Source organism: Nomascus leucogenys, chromosome 14, assembly GCF_006542625.1.
Source record: "Nomascus leucogenys isolate Asia chromosome 14, Asia_NLE_v1, whole genome shotgun sequence".
Taxonomy (NCBI): Eukaryota; Metazoa; Chordata; class Mammalia; order Primates; family Hylobatidae; genus Nomascus; species Nomascus leucogenys.
In genome coordinates, this window is record NC_044394.1 from 87970396 (window position 1) to 87986186 (window position 15791).

Sequence of the window (15791 nt, forward strand, 5' to 3'; positions counted from 1 at the left end):
TTTAAAAGTCAACATAAACTACCCTATTCAACAGTGGGAGTGATGGGGGTGGGGCATGAGGTTAGGGGCGGGGAGCTTAGAGGTAGAATTACTGAACAGCTTTGCTTTGACCAAGTGACCTTAAAGAACTGGTGCTTCTCCGCTTCCCTTACCCCCTCCCACGGTGTTTCCTTGTGTTGTCACCTGGCGAAGGCAGCGTTGCCCTTTAAACCACTGCTAAAATAGATGCCCTTAGACATTGCCATGAGAAGACAGAGTGGCATTTAGGTAGGTGTAAAAGGAGGGGAACAAAGGGAGTTTCCTCTGGCAGGTCCCTGAGATCCCAGGGGAGGGCAGAAGAGTCAGTTATGCTTCCCATAGAGCTGCTTTTAACTAGACTTAATGCCCTAAAGAACACGCCTAAGAAAGGGTATGTGGGGGTTTTTGAAAATATTCTTTAAGGAAGTCAGACTCTTCTGCTGCGTTAATCTCAAACCCACAATTTTTAGGTTAAAAATATTGCTTTCTGGCTGGCGCGATGGCTCACACTGGTAATCCCAGCACTTTGGGAGGCTGAGGCAGGCGGATCACCTGAGGTCAGGAGTTCCAGACCAACCTAGCCAACATGGTGAAACCCTGTCTCTACTAAAAATACAAAATTAGCCGGGTGTGGTGGCAGGAGCCTGTAATCCCAGCTACTTGGAGGCTGAGGCAGGAGAATAGCTTGAACCCGGGAGGCGGAGGTTGCATTGAGCTGAAATCGTACCACTGCACTCCAGCCTAGGTGACAGAGTGAGACTTTGTCGCAAAAAAAAAAAAAAAAAAAAAAAAAAAGCCGGGCGCGGTGGCTCACACTTGTAATCCCAGCACTTTGGGAGGCCGAGGCGGGCGGATCACGAGGTCAGGAGATCAGATCCAGACCACGGTGAAACCCTGTCTCTACTAAAAAATACAAAAAATTAGCTGGGTGTGGTGGCGGGCGCCTGTAGTCCCAGCTACTCGGAGAGGCTGAGGCAGGAGAATGGCGTGAACCCGGGAGGCGGAGCTTGCAGTGAGCCAAGATTGCACCACTGCACTCCAGCCTGGGTGACAGAGCGAGACTCCGTCTCAAAAAAAAAAAAAAAAGCTTTCTGCCTTTTTTACCTGGTACACTGGTACATACATTAGTCAGTTTTCATTCTGTATATGTGTGTTAGTGAGAATTAACCAGTTTAATTAATTGGGCACTATTTTCTTAACTGCCATAAGTTATTATTATTTTTAGCTATTTCGTCTTGTTAATGGTCAGTCCCCCTTGATTTGCCTTTTGTTTTTTTTTTTTTTTTTTTTTTTGAGACAGAGTCTCGCTCTGTTGCCCAGGCTGGAGTGCAATGGTGCAATCTCGGCTCACTGCAACCTCTGCCTCCCGGGTTCAAGCGATTCTCCTGCCTCAGCCTCCTGAGTAGCTGGGACTGCAGGTGCATGCCACCACACCCGGCTAATTTTTGTATTTTTTGTAGAGACAAGGTTTCGCCATGTTGGCCAGGCTTGTCTTGAACTCCTTGATCCACCCACCTTGGCCTCCCAAAGTGCTGGGATTACAGGCGTGAACCACTGTGCCCGGCCTTGATTTGCCTTTGAACGCTCTCTTTGGCATCTCTTTGGGATAGATTCCAAAATCTTTGGTGTGGGACCTGAGGCCCTTCACAGGCAGACACTAAGACGCTTTCCGGGTGCCACTTCAGGCCTGCTGTGTCCTGGGCCCTGCCCCGTGGTGTGCCCATTGTTGCTGGCCTCCGTCACTTCCATACACTTTATCTTGCTTGGTATACACCATTCTCTTCTTGTCCATCTGGGGAATCCGTTGGTCCTTCAAGTTCTGGCTCACAGGCCGGCCCCTCTGAAGCCTCTTGGCATTGCCTGGAATTCTGTGAGTACTTACTACACTTGGCCGCTGTGGCCGGGTGTGCTGCTGCTACGGGCTTACATGCCTATCCCCACTGGCCTTCACTTTCTGTGCAGGCCAGGGACTGGAGCTATTTAAATCCCAGCTCCAAGCACAGGCTGTGCCTATGGCAGATGCTCAGTAAACGCTGAGCTGAAGTGAATCTGTGTATTTCAGTAAGAGAAAAGAAAAAGAGCTGAGGATGCAGCCGGTGACCTGAATGTGAATTGGGCTCTATTAGTAGTGTACCTGAGGTAGATTATTTGTACTCATTGAGTCTTTATCTTACCTGTAAACTGATGAGAACAGTGTGTAGTTCATTGTCAGAAATAATGCAGAGTTACAGTTGAGCTTTGTTGGAAAGTTTAAAAAAGTGGAAATGAGAAAATGTTTTAAGCTGTAAGTTAGCATGTGCGTATAAACTAGTATTATTTGCAGGAAAATATGCCAAATAGAATAAAGTATAGGCTTCCTCACTGGGACACTGGATTTTCAGATTGCATCTAAAATGCTGTCCTTGATGTGAACTTTCCACGTTATCCTTTTTTTTTTTTTTTTTTTTTTTGAGATGGAGTCTCACTCTGTTGCCAGGCTGGGTGCAATCTTGGCTCACTGCAACCTCCGCCTCCCGGGTTCAAGTGATTCTCCTGCCTCAGCCTCCTGAGTAGCTGGGACTACAGGAATGTGCCACCACGCCCGGCTAATTTTTGTATTTTTAGTAGAGACAGGGTTTCACCATGTTGGCCAGGATGGCCTCTATCTCTTGACCTCGTGATCTACCCGCCTTAGCCTCCCAAAGTGCTGGGATGACAGGCGTGAGCCGCCACGCCCGGCCGTTACCCCACGTTTTAATGCGTGCCATGTGATTGTGGTAGTCTCTAGTTGGACAAGCTGCTTAGGTTGTGGTGTTTGCAGGAAGACCTGAGGTGCTGTAACTATCAATTCATATCCCCCTAGATAGTTCTCACTCCCTTCCTTATGGATTTTGTATTTTGCAGAATCAAAAATGGTTACATCCTTATTTTTAAGCAGGAGCATGTTTGGCATTGTACAAAGCACACATCATAGCAAGAAACCTGTATCACCATCTGCTGTGACAAGTTTGAAGAGGATTCACTCTGGTTTGAATTTTATAGGCTTTCCTGTTGAGTACACCAGAGATGAATGCTCACAGTATTACACAGAGGATTAGAACTGCCCTTTCTTCTTAATGAAGGTGAATAGAAACAAGGGCTTGGATTCTGCCCCTCTGAAGAAAGCTGACCCTTATCCATTGTCTGAGTCTTTCTGTAGCCTCACAAGTTTTTTCTTCATTATGGAATGTGAAAGCACAGGACTGGCTGTGGGGGGTCAAGACCCAAAGTCTGATTAGGCAGGAGGGATGTGGAAGGCAGCAGGTGGAATTTTCTAAGAAGTCAGTATCGATGGAGAGAAAAGGCAGGTATCGTAGGTCTTGGTAGGCACAGGTCTGGGCATTGAGAGCCTTTATCAGCCTGCAGTGTGGTCAGCTGAAGGGAGGACAAATTCAGGGACTGTAGATGCAGATAGGAGGTAGAGTTGGAGCAGGAGTGGCCCTAGGAAACAGGAGAGATTCCCGTTTTCATCCACCCCTCCCTGTGCTTCAGGAGGGTTCGCAGGAACGTGTGTGTGGCTGCAGGCTGACAGAACCTGCAGTGCAGTATACTGCTGGTTAAATCAGAGATGGAGGGCTAGACCTTCTGGAAATTTTTAATAGTATCCATCTCTCATTTTTCCCTTGGATTTTGATAATCCTGCAAAGGCAGCTTTACTGGATTTATAGTGTTCTTGTCTCTGCCTTTCTTTCTGTTTTCAGCCCAGCTGAGATTTCCTTTTTAGAAAAGGACTCTTAGAACTGCCGCCATCTTCTCCTGTTTACCTTCTGAAGAACTTTAACTTATGGGGAATTCATATGGGTTTTGTGTTACCGCTGGAGCCATTAAGTAATTACCTGGGACAGAGTCACTAACAGTAGTGTAATCACAGACTCTTAAAGCCATGAGGTGCCTTAGAAGTTATCTAGTCTAGCCCTGGTCAGTTCTGCAAATGAAAGCCATTGCTGTGGCTCCTGGGAAGGACTCTGAAAACTGAGCCCAAATCAGCCAGGATTTTAAGTTTCAACAGCCACTGTTGAGTTATGCTGATCTCATGCCTTCATGTATTCCAAGTTAGCTTTTTGTTTTTCTCCTGACTACGTGATGGGTTGATCCGTAGACCTAGGTAATATACTAGGGGAAAAATGGAGACAGAAAAGTCAAATTCTGCTTTCCTGTAGATCAGCTGGTGTGTGAAGACATGCCCTAGCACATTGACTTCTTCCATAATAAAATAATTTCGTGCTGAGCGTGCTGGCTCACGCCTATAATCCCAGCACTTTGGGAGGCCGAGGCAGGCAGATCACGAGGTCAGGAGATCGAGACCTTCCTGGCTAACATGGTGAAACCCCATCTCTACTAAAAATACAAAAAATTAGCTGGGCGTGGTGGCGGGCGCCTGTAGTCCCAGCTACTTGGGTGGCTGAGGCAGGAGAATGGCGTGAACCCAGGAGGCGGAAGTTGCAGTGAGCTGAGATTGCGCCACTGCACTCCAGCTTGGGAGACAGAGCGAGACTCCATCTAAATAATAATAATAATAATAATAATTTCATAACTTGTATCATGTTCTTCCTTCCTCTACAGAGGAATCATGGAAGCGCAACTTCTGACCTAAAAAAAGATGCAGTGAATTTCTTTTTTTGAGTCAGTGACCGTCTTTTTTTTGAGACGGAGTCTCGCTGTCGCCCAGGCTGGAGTGCAGTGGCGCGACCTTGGCTCACTGCAAGCTCCGCCTCCCAAGTTCACACCATTCTCCTGCCTCAGCCTCCAGAATAGCCGGGACTACAGGCGCCCGCCACCATGCCTGGCTAATTTTTTTTTTTTTTGTATTTTTAGTAGAGACAGGGTTTCACCGTGTTAGCCAGGATGGTCTTGATCTCCTGACCTCGTGATCTGCCCGCCTTGGCGTCCCAAAGTGCTGGGATTACAGGCATGAGCCATGGCATCCGGCCTAGTCAGTGACTATTGACGCCTTTCCTTCTGGTGTCTAAAGTCTCTTTTTTCCCTTTGTATTTTCTGTGAAGAATCGGAATTCTGAGTCACAGAATTCAGACGAGAGACCACATATGAAATCACAGCAGAATGGGTGTAGTTACAACAGGCACTTCATGGGCATTAAAACAGGATCCAAGGATGTTTCTTCTATAATAGAAATATTGGGCCAGTCTGAGCAAATGTAAGTGGCTGGGGGCATTTCTGTATTTTCTTTGAATAAAAACTTCAACATCAAATTTTGTGTTAGTTGTGGATCCAGATATACAGATAGGCAGAAGAGGAAGAGTCCAAGCCTCCCCCGCTCTCTTTCCACAATCCTTGCTTTGAAAGGTGATTCCTGCTAGCAGTTTCAAGTGCGTCCTTCTCAGAAGCTCCCTGTGCGTTGAGCAAGCCTAGGTGTTACTTGTGAGAAGGTATTCTGTGCCATCCTGTTTCACCAGATGTGTCTTAGAGATCTTTTCATATTAGCCTTTACAAATCACCTCATTCTTTTAAATTACCAAATAGTTCTCAGGTAGTTTAAAATTTTTGGAATTTGGGGAGCATATCCACTGAATTTAAGAATCAAATTCATAAGTTTGATTCAAATCAAATCAAAAGGTGTGTGCTCTTTATGTTTTGCTAGTGCCAAAGGTTGTACTAGTTTACACTCTCCCAGCAGCACGGGAGACTGCCTGTGTAGCTCACTCCCCTGACAGTATTTTGTCTCATCTGGCATTCTGATTCCTGGAAGACTAATGGAAAATGGTATGTTATTCATGTTTTAATTTGCATTAAACACAGAGTGACTGTGGGCATCTTTTTCTGTGTGACCATTTGTATTTCTCTTTTTGTAATCTGTCTTCTGTATCCTTTGTTCATTGTATTCATCTTTGCTTTACTAATTTTTATGCTGCTTTCTTTGTGACTTAAGTAAATTAACCCTAGCCAGGTGTGGTGGCACACACTTATAGTCCCAGCTATTCTGGAGGCTGAGGTGGGAGTGTCGCTTGGGGCCAGGAGTTTGAGGCTGCATTGAGCTATGATCACACCGCTGCACTCCAGCCTGGGTACAGGGTGAGACCCTCTCTCTAAAAACAATAAGTTAATTTATTTTAAAAAAAGATATTAACCCTTTGTCATATGTTTTGTGAATTTATTGTCCTAGTTGTTTACCTTTTGGCTTATGGAATATTATTTCTCACTCAGAAGCTTTTCATTTTCATGTCGCAAATGAACAGACTCACCAATATTATGACTATATTAATTCATGCTCTATTCTAGAATTATTCAGGTTTTATTTTACATTAACATCTTTGATTAAGCTAGAATTCATTTCAGCTTAGTTTTATCCCAAATGGCTAGCTGGCTATTTATTTGCCCAGCACCCTTGACTGAATAATCCTATTTTTCTTTACCAATTCAAAGTGCTACCTGTGTGTTTCAGTATTTCTTGAGTTTGTTTTCTGGTCTTTTTCTTCTGTTGCAGTTTCAATTACCGAAGCCTCACGTGCTTTAATCTCTGTTAGCTACACCCTCACATTACCCTTTCTCCCTTTCGTATTTTTCTGAATATTCTCATATATATATTTTCCCATGTGAAGTTTAATATCCTTTTTATTATATTTCTGTAAACATCATGTTGGTAATGTAAATAATTTTTTTTTTTTTTGAGACGGAGTTTCGCTCTCGTTGCCCAGGCTGGCGTGCAATGGCGTGGTCTTGGCTCACTGCAACCTCTGCCTCCCTGGTTCAAGTGATTCTTGATCATGTGCCACCACACCCAGCTAATTTAATATTTTTAGTAGAGATGGGGTTTCGCCATGTTGGTCAGGCTGGTCTCGAACTCCTGACCTCAAGTGATCTGCCCACCTCGGCCCCCCAAAGTGCTGGAATTACAGGAGTGAGCCACTGCATCCGACGTAAATAATGTTTTTAAACATCGTGGTGTATGTACGAGAACTTTGATTACTGGGGTCTTTCTACCTTTGCTGAGGTCCCCTTTGTTTTCCGTGTTTCTTTTTCCTGTCTAGATGAGAGGCTGGCCCTGCTGCAGGAGCCAGCCTGGCTTGGGGAGGATTTACCAGTGTTTGGGTTAGAACAGAGTTTGTCTAGAGAAACCAACTATATCATGCCACCTAGATGTGGGCATCTGTCTGTCGTGGAGGGAGGCCATAGGACACGTGTCCTTCATGTTATCAGGGATTCACTGCCCTCTCACGGGTCAGCGCCTCTTCAGCTAGTTCTGGAGCGGGTGTGCTGCCCTGGATCTCAAAGGTGCGGAGCGTGGCCTGCCTTCTGCTCCTCCTCACTGCTCTCCTTGGCTGCCCCTGCCACAGGTCTCCTCTTTCTTCCTCCTAAAGTTCTGCCCTCTGCATGGGCAGGAGATAGGGGACGGTCCAAGAGCAGCCTCATGAGAGCAGCCAAGACAGAGAAGAAGCCCGCCCTCCTAGCACACTGAGTTGGCACCGGAAGGATGCACTGGCCAGGAGGCTTGGGTCGGCTGTGCCTGCTCCAGCCTTGCCCTACTGGTAGGTGGAGGCAGGGGGCCAGTATCCCGGGCCTGCCCGTGACTTGGAAGGCTGGTGCCCTAGTCAGCTCCTTCTTACGCCTCTCCCAAACTTTTGCAAACCCGGACTCGGGGCAACTCTGGTAAGGGTGATGTCTGGAACAGGGAGCCAGTTCGTTTCTGTTTTGAGGTGAAGGTAGAAATGACCTCCCTTTCAAGAGATCTTCAAGGCCTTCTCAGAGCAGGAACAGATGCCAGTTTTTGCTTCTTTGAAGAAGGATTTTATGCTCCTAGCGTTTACTAAAGAATAATGAGGCATTTTAAAGTATAAGGAGTGGAATAGAGTTTAAAGAAACAAGTAAAAAAATCCCAGGCCTCTGTTTTCATGGGACACAGAAGGAGGGAGATTGAGAATCCTGACTCGCCTAAAAGCTTTATGTTTATCATGTCTGTGGTGCTTGGAGCCTGTGGCCCAGGTGATTTGGGGTTTGGGGACGCCTTATGGGCGGAGAGGACCTTGGAGCAGCATTGTGAATTCGTGGGTTTGGGATGCTGATGCAACTGCGAGATTTGAATGTATTCCTTGCGCCTCATTTTCCACTTTAGAAATAAAGTGATTGATGCACATTGCCGTTGCCCGCTTGTCAGAGGGTCACTTTCTGTTTCCAGCTGTCCTTGCACCTGAGAGAGAGAACTGGAAAGAGGATAGGAAGTCAGTATCGTTTTGGGGAATTAGTGCTGGATAAGGATGGTAGTTGAAGGTTTGAGCTGGAGTAGGGCAAGAAAACACTTATTTCTTTGCTACCACTTCTGAATGGAAGTGCAGACGGCGGTGCAGTGAAGACTACGCAAAGCTTCCAGTCCCTTTTCTATCTCATGGCACCTGGCTGCCGCTTCTTGCTCTTCCAGAAGAGCTTCTTTATCTCTCGCCCAACTCAACAACAGAATAGAATCCACCTGTCTCGGTGTCAAATTCAAAGGCACCACAGTCTGCCTGGAGCTTGCCTTCCAGACTCTGTGCCTTGTGCTGCCCTTTCCACCTCTGCCTGGACTGCCCTCTCCCAGGCTCTCACGTGGAGCCGTCTTGAACTAACCTGGGCCCTGCTCTTCTCTGACCCCCACTCCGCATAGCACCTTGCAGACAGCATTTATTTGGCATTTACGGGCTGCCTGTTTCTTTTTTCTTTAAAAGGAATAGTAGTAACACATGAGCTCTTGGAGGGCCGAAACCATGTCTTTTCAGCATTGTGTCTTCCACAGTAACTGACAGGGGGCCTCGTTTCCATGCAGTGAACTTTTTAAAACATTGTTGAAGCTGGGTGCGGTGGCTCACGCCTGTAATCCTAGCACTTTGGGAGGCCGAGGCGGGCAGATCACAGGGTCAGGAGATCGAGACCATCCTGGCTAACGGTGAAACCCCGTCTCTACTAAAAATACAAAAAAATTAGCCAGGCGTGGTGGGGGGCGCCTCTAGTCCCAGCTGCTGGGGAGGCTGAGGCAGGAGAATGGCATGAACCTGTGAGGCAGAGCTTGCAGTGAGCCGAGATGGCACCACTGCACTCCAGCCAGGGTGACAGAGCAAGACTCCATCTCAAAAAAAAAAAAAAAAAAAAAAGACTGTTGACTTATGAGTCTGAGAAATTATTTTTTAAAACGTTCATTTTCTCTGTTGGTCCTGAGATTCCTATTCTGTGGCCAGTCGTTTCCTGTGATTCTCTCTGATGGCTGTGGTTTCATAAGCTTGATTATGCGGTATATATTGTGGCATCTGTTTTGTTCAGATATGAGGAGGGCCACACTGCAGACTTCTTGGTTGCAGCTTTTTTTGTAACTTCTTTGTCCGCTGACATCCTTTTCTCATGTTGTCTGTGCCTAGAATTAACTGAAAGTGCAGGTTTTTGCCACCTGCAGTCTCTGGCCTGGGTCAAGCTAAAGCCTTTGCCTAGGTTCACACACCGCAGGTAAACCCCGGCTGTGATCCACTCTGTCTGCGTAGTGGAAGCTGGCCATGTTAAAGGGAGCGCCATAGTGAGCCTTGCACATGATGACTGAGTCTTCTGTAGAGAGTCACGGGTCAGAACTCACCTGCTGGGCTCTTTCAATCCCTGAAGAGAGTGTGTATGTGTATATGTGTATTTGTGTAAAAACCAGTAATGTCATCTCAAAATAAGACAGCCCTTAGGACTATGAAAAGTGCTATGAGAATATTTACGGTACAAGATATTACTGAAAAGCAAGAGCTTAATTTCAAGTGAAATCCCTGGGAAACATGGTGGTAGATAACCAGCGTGGATAGTCCAGGCTGTCTTCTCTGAGTTTGTTTTTATCACGTAATTTATCACCTGGTTATTTACCAAGTGATAAAGAAGGTCATCAGGTGATGGTTAATACGTGTAAACTGAGCAGGGAGCATGGCTGGAGGAATCTGAGTTCTCCCTGTAGGAGGTAAGACTCGACGGATGGCGAGGATGAGCTTCTGAACAAGAAGAAAGAAGCAAAGAGACGTAACTGAGTACTCCGGTGGATCCAGGGAAAGTGGAATCTTCTTGGACTGGGAGGAGAGGTGGGATGGCTTACTAGACAGTGAGAAGGAAGAAGACAGGGGCCCAGGGACGTGTTGCACTGGGACTCTCAATATACATTTTGTAGAATGTAGAATTTTAGAATTTGTTTTTCATGGACTTAGTATGATTGTTTTAAATGAGTACTACTCTCGACACTAAAAGAAAATTGTTCACGCTATGGCTGTTTCTTGAAAGACAGGATGCAACGCAGAGCCAGGGTATTTGGGTCAGGCCTGGTGGCACTGCCTGGTGATGAGAACGTCTGTTTGCATTCCCCAGCCAGCCCAACCCCCATGGCATGGCAGTGGAGGCAGGGCTTGCAGAGGGGCGGGTGCCTTCCATGACTGATTTCCTAATGGCAGGAGACTGGAAAGGAGGGAGGGTATGGGAGTGTTTTTAGGATTCCCACCCCCTCTTCCATTGTTTATCTAGAGCAATGGTTCTTAACCAGGGCAGTTTTGCCCCGCAGGGGACATTCAGCAATGCCTGGAGACATTTTTGGTTGTCAAACCTGGTTGTGGGGAATCGGGATGGGGGTGCTGCTGGCACCTAGTGGGTAGAGGCCAGGGACGCAGCTAAGCACCCTGCAATGTACAGGGAAGCCCCCACCACAAAGAGTGACCTGCTCCCTGTGCCAGTAATGCCCAGACTGAAGAACCGTGCTCTAGCACAGTGATTTCCCTTTTACTTTCTCTCCTTGGTTATTTTAGAATTGTTTAAAAAATATCTCCTCCCTTCTTAGTCAAAAGCTGTGTGTGGTCTGCAGTAACCCTGTATTCTGTATCACTTAGGGGCCTGGGTCTCTGGAGTTCATGCTTTTGGGACCGGGGTCCCAAATCTGCGTGTTTAACAAGTGCCCTTGGTGATTCTTGTGCCCTCTGAGGTTTGAGAGCTGCTATCCTCAGGCTGTAGCCATATTTCTTGTCACCAGCCATCTTGTGTTATCATCCCCAAGGTTCACTTGCCTAACATTCCAACCTGATAATAGGCAAGTGTCCTCAAAGGCCATGCCGCAGCCTCTGGTGAAGAAAGAACCATTGGTGGCTGCGAGTGTACTGAGTAGGAGGCGAGTCCTTCTTGGTAAAAAGGCTGGAGTGTCCCTCGTGGAAGTGGAGGGCATGGGATCCCTGGAGGAAGGGAGCAAAGGATACTCCTCCTGAAGCCCCTCCAGGACGGTGTTGGAGCAGTCTGGTCAGTGCCACTTTGCCTGCTGACCTGATGCGGGGCAGTGGGAAGGACTAGGCTTGTGCCTTCGGGGTGACAGAGCATCCACCCCCTAGATCCAGTCTCTTGTTTATCCATGCAGTAAGGAGAGGGCATCTGGAGTAAGGTTGGCATTCTTGCAGTGAAAGCAGGCATCAGGCTTTTGCTTCTGAGGGAGAGAGGAAAGCAAGTGCAGCCTGTGCGCAAATGCTGGTGGTGCCTCCCCTCCCCCCCGGGAGGCCGGGAATGGGGGATAGTAGGAGGGGCTGGCTGTGACTGCATTCATGGAAATGAGCCTGGAGGAGCGGAGCAGCACACACTCGGAGCGTCTGCTAGGGCTGCAGCTCTGCGCGTCCATCTCTGCGCTCTGCGCCAGCCTTCCCCACCAGGCCCAGCGAGTTTCCACCTGCAGGGCCGGTGCTCTCAGCTTTTGTTTTCTCGGGACACCTTCTTCTTTACCCCTGCTGTGCTGGCGCACACATGCTGTCCTTGCTCCGGCTCTCCCTGCACCTACAGCTGTGGGAGCTCCCGGCAGCCTGGGACTGTGGGGTTGCTGCACGGAGCCACCATGGCCTCTGACGTGGAGAGCTGTGACCTGCCGAGGCTTTGATGTTGCTGCCCAGGGCTGGCCAGGACACTGGGGCCGCAGGAGAGGGGACTCACCGTGGGTAAGAGGCTGGTGGATGGCGTGTGGAGCCCTGTCAGCAGATTTCCCATTATGCGTTGCTGCCTGCCTGCCTCTCCCACCCAGCAGCCAGCAGTAGGAGCTGATGTGTGCGTGGCTGTCTCTCTGCATGTCTGTCCTTTGGGTCTGCATTCTGTGCTCTCCTCTGAAGGTTTTTCCACTACACCTTTGGATAGGTATCCAGGCATTCAGTGTAGTTTCTTCTAAGCCTGAGACTTAGGAACACGCCAGTAGTCAATTTCCTCGGTCCAGTTTCCGTGAGGTTTGAAATAGGGGGGCAGAAAGCAGAGGGACAGATTCAGGGTGATCTCCCCTCTAGGCCCGCCACCCGTGGAGTTTCTGTTTTACTCAGCAAGGACTTGGGAACCTTTCCTGGGCACGAGTAGTCCTCTTTCCATCAATACACATAGAAAAGGAGTTGGAATTGTACATCGCATTTAATGCTAGGGGTCCTTTCCAGCTGTCAGACTGAGGGAGAATATTTCAATGTACAGAAAAATCCAGAGCATTACAAAGGGCTAGCAAACAAATAGATTTTAGCCACTGAGGGTAAAGTGAGAGAGAATTGACTTCCAAGCCACCAAGCCTCTCTTTTGGACACGGAAAGGGTGTGGTGGCCCAGCTGTGCAAGCTGACAGTGGTTGCAGCTGGCAGGCACGGGGAGTGGCAGCTTCACCCAGGGGACAGGAGCCTGCCTCCTTGGGAGGAGGGGCGAGCAAGCTGATTTGGCTTGTTTGGAGGAAGAGGGAACTCCAGGCTTTCCCTGGGAGTGAAGGAGCAGGCCGCCTGGCTCAAGGAGGCTAGGGCTAGAAAATGGTTCTTCCTTGTGGAGCTCTGCGTCCAGTCCCTGGGAGCCTTTCGAAACAGCAGTGGAGTGCCAGAAAGAAGCTGCTGGGAAACCCCAGCTATATCAGCTATATCAGGTGTTGTCACTGTGAGCTTTTAGAAAAGGTTAAGGTTCTTATAATGGTTGTTTTCTAGTTTTTAGCTTTTATTGAAAGCAGATGTTAACTTTATTTTTCTAAACCAAATTCGTAAGATAAAATTTTGTCACTTAGGTTCTGTTACTACCTTGAAATGCAAGCTAAGTCTTTGAGTTCTAGGATTTATGAAATTAAATTTTTTGATACCTTACTTTTTTGTTTTTTGAGATGGAGTTTTGCTCTTGTTGCCCAGGCTGGAGTGCAATGTTGCAATCTCGGCTCGCTGCAACCTCCGCCTCCCAGGTTCAAGCGATTCTCCTGCCTCAGCCTCCCAAGTAGCTGGGATTACAGATACCTGCTACCACGCCCAGCTAATTTTGTATTTTTTTGGTAGAGATGGGGTTTCACCCTGTTGGTCAGGATGGTCTCGAACTCCTTACCTCAAGTGATCCACCAGCCTCGGCCTCCCAAAGTGCTGGGATTACAGGCGTGAGCCACTGCGCCCAGCCAATACCTTCCTTTTATAAGATAGTTGAGAAGGGCTGGGTGACATCCTCATTACATAAGTGAGGAAACTGAGGCTGGAAGGGGTCATTGTTTGCTCCAGGTCACAAAGTAGTGAGTGAAAGCCCGGGCAGCATCTCCTGTGAACGTGAGGAGCTCTCAGGTGAGATGGCTCCAAGACTGAGAAGAGGACAGAAGTCTTCCCTGAAAATGTAGTAGTAATAAAAGTCTTTAATAGATTTACTGTTAGTGGGGAAACTGGGTAGTTTTTACATGGAAGAAATTTAAATTAGAATAGTCTAAATATTCATATTGGCAATTTGCTGGAAGGCACCTCTGCCTCTATGTTGAATACCATTTCTGCTAGCTGCCTGCTAATTTAACTCTTTTTGGTCCTGGGTAGTGTGTGTAAATTTTTTTATTTTTATTTTTATTTTTATTTTTTGAGACAGAGTCTTGCTCTGTCACCTGAGCTGGAGTGCAATGGTGCGATCTCGGCTCACTGCAACCTCCGCCTCCCAAATTCAAGCGATTTTCTTGCCCCAGCCTCCCAAGTAGCTGGGACTACAGCTGCATGCCACCACGCCTGGCTAATTTTTGTATTTTTAGTAGAGACAGGGTTTCACCACGTTGGCCAGGCTGGTCTTGAATTCCTGACCTCAGGTGATCCACCTGCCTCAGCCTCCCAAAGTGCTGGGATTACAAGGCATGAGCCACCACACCCAGCCGTAAATTCTTTTAAGAAATGTCTTAGGCTGCAAATTGGTGGTGAGATACTTACTTTAAAATGCACTACGCAAAAGTCCAATCATAGTTTCTTGGGAAAGGGACTAAGGTAAGCAGACAGAGAAGTTAGAATATTGCTGTGAAATTTTTGTTTATTTTATATTTTTATTTTTTTAAGAGAGGGTCTTACTCTGTCACCCAGGCTGGGTGCAATGGTGTAATCTGGGCTCACTGCAACCTCCACATTCCAGGGCTTATGCGATCCTCACACCTCAGCCTCCTAAGTAGCTGGGACTACAAGTGCGTGCCACCACACGTGGCTAACTTTTGTATTTTTTGTAGAGATGAGGTTTTGCCATGTCACCCAGGCTGGTCTCAAACTCCTGAGTTCAAGCCATCTCCCTCCCTCAGCCTCTGAAAGTGCTGGGGATGGCTGGGTGCAATGGCTCACGCCTGTAATTCCAGCACTTTGGGAGGCTGAAGCAGGCTGATCACCTGAGGTAAGGAGTTCGAGACCAGCCTGGCCAACATAATGAAACCCCGTCTCTACTAAAAATACAAAAATTAGCTGGACGTGGTGGCAGGCGCCTGTAGTCCTAGCCACTGGGGAGGCTGAGGCAGGAGAATTGCATGAACCCAGGAGGCGGAGGTTGCAGTGAGCTGAGGTTGCGGCAGTGCACTCCAGCCTAGGCGACAGAGCAAGACTCCATCTCAAAAACAAACAAACAAAAAAACAAATCAAAGTGCTGGGGGTATTATAGGCATGAGCCACCATGCCAGGTCTTTATTTTTAATGGTGGTAAAATACATATAACAAAAAATGTAACCATCTTCAGCCTGTTAAGTTCAGTAGTACATTCATACGTTCATATTATTGTGCAATCCAGTCTCTAGAACTTTTTCATCTTGCAAAACTGAAACCCGCCATTAAACCTTCACTCTCCCACTCCCCCTCTCTCCAGCCCCTGGCAGCATCCATCCCACAGTCTGTCTCTATGGTAGTTTGACTACTCCAGGGGCCTCTTAACAGTGGAATCCTTTAGTATTTGCCCTTTTGTGACTGGCTTAATGTCCTCCAGGTTCATCCATGTTGAGCATACATCAGAATTTCCTTCCTTTTTAAGGTACTAAGTTTGAAAAGTATTACTGTGTTTCTGACTCAGTGAGTGGGAAACTTAATTGGTTTCCCAAAGTAGATAGACTGTGTGAAGGTGTGAACCCTTCAGTGTATTATTGGCAGAAAATGTCACCTGGGCCTCCCGCTCTAGTCACACCCCTTTGCTACATCCATCTTTCTTCATCCTCTGATCCTAACAGTTATCCTGAGGACTGTCTCGAAATTTCAGGCTTCCAGTAGAATCCTGGTATCATTACAGCTGTTTGCTTTACATCTCTCTTCTGTTACATTTTACCTGAAAGATACACTGGATTTTGGTTGCATTCTTATCCCTGCCTTAAAGATCTGACCCCACATATTTGTAATGTCAGCATGGAGTTTTGTGAAAGTTGAAAATTACTTTTCTCAGTGAGGGGAAAAAGTTCCCCTATAGCAACCCATTCTCCATTTATAGTAATGATCTGCAAGAACTTTATCTTTCACTCCTCGACTGTTTTTTTCTTTTTGTTTGCTGCCTTACCTGCAGTTGTTAGCCATGCCTCACAGCACTGCCTTCTTATCCTATAGTTTT

General features: G+C 47.2%; 1 protein-coding gene across 3 annotated transcripts in view; it reads left to right on the plus strand.

Annotated features, from left to right (window-relative positions):
• The window catches only part of CYTH1 (cytohesin 1), a 111792-nt gene that overhangs the window by 50895 nt on the left and 45106 nt on the right, over positions 1–15791 (plus strand). Inside the window, exon 1 of one of the 3 annotated variants that reach the window (XM_030827012.1) lies at positions 11421–11933. The exons of the other annotated variants lie outside the window; for them this stretch is intronic. The gene's annotated coding sequence lies outside the window, so the exon portion shown is untranslated. Of the gene's footprint in view, positions 1–11420; positions 11934–15791 lie in introns of those variants that run through there. 3 annotated transcript variants of the gene reach the window in all.